The 6137-nt window shown below is 55.8% G+C and overlaps 1 long non-coding RNA gene across 1 annotated transcript; it reads right to left on the bottom strand.

Annotated features, from left to right (window-relative positions):
• Nucleotides 1-2554: 2554 nt before the first annotated feature.
• LOC139038603 (uncharacterized) lies at nt 2555-4807 on the bottom strand. Its single transcript, XR_011491624.1, has 3 exons — nt 4571-4807; nt 3920-4046; nt 2555-3666 (listed from the first exon to the last, which is right to left on the bottom strand). It is a non-coding gene; the product is annotated as an uncharacterized lncRNA (long non-coding RNA).
• Between the last annotated feature and the right edge of the window lie 1330 nt (nt 4808-6137).

The raw sequence follows: 6137 nt of genomic DNA, 5'->3' as shown, positions 1-6137 counted from the left end.
AGGGCCTTTGTTCTGACTGTTTCCTCGGTCTGGAGTGTTTCCTCCCAACCCTACTTGGCTTCCTCCTCCCCACGCTTTTTTTTTTCTCTTTCCAAGCTTTTGTTAAATGTCAGCTTCTCAGTGGGGCCTACACAGACCATCCAGCTTATCAATAATTCTGTGACCTGTGTGCATATGGACACATACAAATGCCCTCAGAACACCCTTCTTCACATACACAGCCCGGTATACAGACCCCCTCACACACACACCCCCTCTTACCTACCTGGCATTCTTCATCTCCTCTTTTTCCCCATGGCTCCCACCAACTACTTACATACATTATTTTATATATCCCATCTACTGAGTCTCCTGAGCAAGCACGTTGGCCCCATGAGGGTGGGGATCTTGGCTTTGCTCACGATGTTTCCTGAGTGCTGGGACCTGTGTTAGGCATTATAGCTGCTCCACAGACATTTGCACCATTGTTGTTGGGCCTGTGACTCAGAGAAGGGCACCTGTGGGAGACAAGGTTAGTCCTCTGTGGGGCTGGGGGGCAGGGCAGCTGCTGGACCACGGGACCTGTGGTCAGAGGGGGTGGACTCCATGCCCTGCTTCCCAGAGGGACAGCACCCTTCTGCCTTGCCTGCCTTCTTCCCTGGAACCACACCCCTCAGGCCAGCCCTGCACACACAAGGGGCATACCCCCACACCCTGCATCCATGGCCCCACCTCCCCCCAGCCCTGGTGCACACACCACTGACATGGTGGCTGTGGTTTCTGGGCCCCAGAGGTGCAGACTAGAGTCGGGGCATCCTGTTCTCTGCGGCTGCAGTAGCAGGTGGGGGTGGGGGACAGGTTCCCTGCAAACAGGCGCATGCAGAGGCCCCCCTCCTTGCATTTTTATACACACACACACACATACACACGTGCGTGCACACGCGCATGTGCACACAGACAGGTGGACAGCCAGATGGCCCCAGCAGGCTGGCTGCTCTTAGACCCCAGGCACAGGAACTGTGCACTCGTCTGAAACAGGGCCCCTTGGGTGAGGAGAGCGGGGCAGAGGAAGCAGCTACAGGTTCCCTTCCCGGTGCCTAAGCTCCCACCACTACTGCTTGTGCCCAACACAGGGCTGGCCGACCTTGTCATCAGACCTTTCCTTTGGAGGAAGCATTGTGCTGTCTTGTGTTGTCAAAAGCACAAAACCCAGTGAGAGGGGTCCCACATTCAGCCTCGGTGAGGTTGCTTGTCTGCAGCTGTGCGCACACGGCCAGTCCTGGGAGCGTACTGGTCTCTTGCTCAGAACACTGCCATGACTCCCTGGTGCCCACCAGGTCCAGCTCACACCCCTGATCCCAGGTCTTCCCTGTTCCAGGAAACCCCAATTCAAGGGGAGGTGAGTATGGCCTCTGCCTAGATTGAATGCCAACTCTGTGTGACCTTAGGCGAGTCACTTAACCTCCGTGTGCCCCAATTTCCTCCCTCGCAGAGCTGTTGTGAGAATGATGTAGATTCATATAAGTAAAGCGCTTAGTGCAGCATCTGCTGTGCGGGAAAGTTGTCTATAAGTGTTAACTGTCTCCGTTATTGTTTCCTTGCAGGAAGGACCTGAGGTATGGCCTCAGTTGGGGCTTGCAGCCCAGCTCCGGCCTTCCAGACTGAGCCAGAGGCTTCCAGGCCACCTGGGAGCTTATTGGAGGCTCAGAGTATCAGGCCCCCCTGGGGATCCTAAAGCAGCAGGTGGGTGGCAGGAGGGGCCTGCACACCATGGCCTGCAGTCTTCTGTGGGACAGGAATCTGTCACACCCCCTGCCCCAGCCTCAGACCTGTTCATCATCTTCTGCGCCTCTGTTCCTCATCTTCCTGCCTCTCCAAGTCCCCTCTGCCTTGCAAGGCTCCTCTTGGGACATCTAACCCTGCAGCCTCAGTTTCCTCAAGTAAGAATGAGGATAAAAATGCCCACAAGTGGGATTCACATCCAGAGAGGTCATGGATAAACAATGCATAGCCGAGGCAGACAGTCAGGGCTGACCCTTATTGCTGCCAGCACCCCACGTCTGGCGGGTCTGTGCTGGGGTTCTTTCAGGGATGCAGGAAAGACCTCTTCATGGGATGGGGGGTGCTGGGATGAACCCTAGGAGCTGAGAGGGAGCACAATGACTGGAGCTTACTCACAGCAGCCTGATGAGGGAGGAAGGAAGGGAGGGCAGGCCGAGCACACCCTGGGCCCCAGAGGAAGTTGAAAGCCGGGCCGTGGTGTGACTGTCGTTCAAGGGCCCACACCACAGCACCCCACCCGACTCCTACCTGCTGACGTCAGTGGACTCCAGCAAGGAGCCCTCCCCCAGGCTCAGGGTCTGTGAGGCAGAGTCCTGGCCTGGGGGGCGGTGGGGGGCTCCCTCAGCTGTTCTCTGTACACATGAGCAGCTGGCAGAACCTTGAGTCTTTAGGGCAGCGTTACCCTCTCTGGGCTCCCTTAATGAAAGGCAACCATTTGTGGCCCCTCTTTACAATGCCCCGTCACCTCACCTCTCCCAGATGTGGCCCTAGAGTCTAATAAGCACCTCCTGTATACCTGGTGGTGACATAGCCACTAGCTCATTTAATCCTTCACAATACCCTGAGGAAGGCATTTTACAGATAAGAAAACAGGCTCAGAGAGACTAAGTAGCCTGCCTGAGGTCACACAGCTTGGAAGTGGTCAAGCTGGCCTTCCAACTCAGGCCCTGTCATGAAGTTCCTCAGGCCTCCAGGTGGGTGGATTCCTGCTGGGGGAGCCCTCAGAGAAGCAGGGCAACTAGGCCTCTTGTTTGTCAAGGAGGAAATGGACGCCCCGCACTGGAAGTGAGTGCCCCAGGCCATGCCACAGGCTCCTGGCAGAACAGGCAGGATAAGAGAACTTTCTTTTGGCATTGGATGCCTGGCGGGAGGGGCTCTGCCGGGAAAGTTCCTTCTTTTACTGACTCCAGGTCTCCACTCTTCTCAGGGAGAAGCCTTTCTGGACAGTCTTGGCAGAAGCAGAGCCCTGTCACCCTCCATCTCCTGGCCTGGCTTTATTTTTCTTTGTGACACTCACTGTCACTTGCAATTTTATGTATCAAATTATTTATTATCTCCCTCTTCCTAGAATGTGAGCTCCATGACTCAGGGAGGGCCTGTCTTGTTCCTTTGCCTAGAAGAGGAGGTGGTACAAGCTCGACAATTTTTTATGCTATGAATGAATGAATGAAAGGTGTCGGGTGGTAAAGGGAGATGTTTACCCTCACAGGGGAAAGTTGGGTGTGAAGACAAGATCCTCATGTGCAAGCTAAATAGATCATTCTAGGTGGAGCAGGGGAATAACAAGTAATTTAGCAAAGGGATGGGGCCATGTAGAGCCATGTGGTCTAGCACATAGACTGTAAAGCGAACAGTGCCCCCTCCAGTTGTACAGTTCTCAACCTGAACAACAGTACATGGTGCTCCTGGGGAGGGGAAGAACCCAACAGTTTGGGCTCCTCAGCAGGGCTGAGTGGAGGCAGCTGTAGAGCTGGGGGGACAGGCTGTACCCTCCGAGAGGACGCCACGTGGTCATGGTTAGCAGCGTGCCATCCAGTGGTGTTATAGCCGCAGACGGTCATCCAACCAGGGCGAGCAGCTGTTCTGCTGTTAGTGATCTCTGGTGCCTGGAGTGCCCGGCGGGACCTGGTTGGGGAAATCACCCTGACACACCCCACAAACACACACCGAACGCGGTGGACAAAGATAATCACACACAGCGGGAGGGAGGGCTGTTTCCTGAGCCAGCTGTGAGCTCTGGAGGCGTAGGACACTGTGTTCTGAGACGACATCTCCACGGAGTGGAGCGTAGCCAGGCCCCCTCCTCCTCCCGGGCCCCACCGGCTGGGCACAACAACCACCAGCCCGCGATGGTGGGGCTCTGTCTGCGATGAGTCACCTTGCTCACAGCGAGACTTGCTGGGCGATGTTATCAGCTTCTCTGCTTACTTAATTCCTTGGTTGACATCACCACCACCTCCGACCTCTCTTCTCGGCACTGCCGCCTGCAGCTTGGTGTGTGTGTCCTGGAAGGAGAGGTGCTGGAGGGCCCTTGCCAGAAGCTAGCGGGGCAGGTAAATCAGGACCCTCAGCTCTTTGATCTTTAGCCTTGGGCACTTGGCCGAGTTCCTTGCTGCACAGGAACCTTGGTTTACCTCCCAGGAAATGCCGTCTGGAGTCAGGTCTAAGAGACCCCTTCTCCCCGCTGCCCAAAGCTTATTCCCTCTCTCCTCGTTCAGATACGGGCTGAGCCCGGAGCCCTCAGCATGTCCTGCTGGGTCCTGGGGGCGCAGCCCCGGAATCCAGCCCTTTGCTGCCTCAGGCATGAGCTCTCAGCTCTGTCTTATTCAGGCACAGCTGCCCCTGGGCCTTTGGGATGGGCCTCTGAGTTCCCAGGCCCAGGCTGTCCTGCCTTGCTGTCCAGTCACCCTGCCCCAGGGACTAGCTCCCTCAGACCACCCCTCACCCACCCCACCCCGCTCCAGGCAGCCTGCGGGGAGCCGAAGCCCGTCCTTTTCATCCATAGCCCAGGATCCTCTCCTCCCCTTACCTTGTCAGTGTCCCTGAGCTGACCCAACATGGTCAGTGGCACATGGAGGGTGCCATGGGGTCAGTAGAGTGGTGACAGGGGCGACCAGAGACGCGTGCTGTTTCATTTCAGCCTCCCCCTGGTTTCCCCTCCGTGGCCAGATGGGATAAGAAGGGAGGGGTTCTGTTCCTGCCCCCCGTCACTGTCCTACTCTGCCCCTCCCCACCTTCAGAAATGGACAGCAGGGCGGTGAGGCTGAGAGGCTGCCAAGAGAGGCTCAGGGTCCAGTCTCTGATGGAAGGCTGCCCAAGCCTGTCCTGCCAGGGAGACGGTGAGGGAAGGTTGCGGGGGAGGGGGTGGAGGGGGGGTAGGGAAAGGAGCCAGCCCTTTGAACTGCCCCAGTCCCATCCTCTGTGGCCCCAGGAGACAGCTCCTCAAATGTCACTGCCTAGGGCCAGGGAAGGGGGATGGGGAGGCTTCTCAGCACCCGCCACTTTTACTCCAGTTGTGAGACCAAAATGAATTGTTCTTAGAAGGAAAAAGAAAAAAAATCAACCAAACAACAAGACCAAAAAAACCCACTGCTGAGGTCACTCCTGTTGCCCCAGCAGCTGATGAAAAGATCCTGACAGCAGATAACACACCTGGGCAGAGTCTCCTCCCCTCTCCCGCCCCCACTCTCCCTGTGTGCCCACTCTGCACTCCAACACCAGCTGCTGCCTTGGCTTTCTGGAAGAGGGCAGAATGCTGCTCCAAGTAAGGAGGGGATGGGCCCTAAAAGAGACCTGGAGAAGCAGGCCTGGGCTCAGCCCCACCCAGCCCAGTCTTGCTGGGTCTCTGTCTCCCAACTGCCCCGCCAAGTGGGGGACACCACTGAGGAACCAAGGACATAATAAATGTGAAAAAGTGCTTGGCAGTGATGACTAACCAGCCAATAGGCTGGGGTCCTGTAGAGAAGGAAAAAGGGAGTTAGGGAGGGTTTCAGAGAAGAGGCCACTCCTCAACGATTTAAGAACATTAAGTCAGTTGATTCCCTTTTGAGTTCCTATTAATGCCCTTCAGCAACGTGCACACCTTGAGAATGAGGGATACCATTGTTGAACTCAGCTTGTGGTCTGCTCAGACCCCTGGATCCTTTTCAAGTTTGAGATCACAGGATCACCAGCTTAGTCTAGTGGGTGTTCTGCTGTAGTATTCTCATCCTTGGCTGCAGACTAAGCTCAAATGCTAGTCAACCAGACTGCTTTCCTCAGTTAGAGTATAGCTTGATTTCAGCTGCAGTTTGAGCTCTTATTCCTTTTAACCCTGAGCCTGAAGCTCCCCTACACTCTCATAGTCCACAGACACCTCTCCCCGTTGGCTCAGCAGTAAAGAATGTCTGCAATGCAGGAGCCACAGGAGACTTGGGTTCAATTCCTGGGTCAAAAAGATCCCCTGGAGCAGGGCATGGCAACCCACTCCAGTATTCTAGCCTGGAGAATCCCACTGACCCAAGACTGCCCATAGGGTCGCAAAGAATTGGACGCGACTGAAGTGACTTAGCATGCACACACTTACTTGTCATCTTTCTCTCACTAGCCCCTTCCGT

The sequence above is a fragment of the Odocoileus virginianus genome, chromosome 2 (assembly GCF_023699985.2).
Source record: "Odocoileus virginianus isolate 20LAN1187 ecotype Illinois chromosome 2, Ovbor_1.2, whole genome shotgun sequence".
Taxonomy (NCBI): domain Eukaryota; kingdom Metazoa; phylum Chordata; class Mammalia; order Artiodactyla; family Cervidae; genus Odocoileus; species Odocoileus virginianus.
Note: the sequence above shows the minus strand (reverse complement) of the source record. Positions and strands in the feature narration are given on the sequence as shown.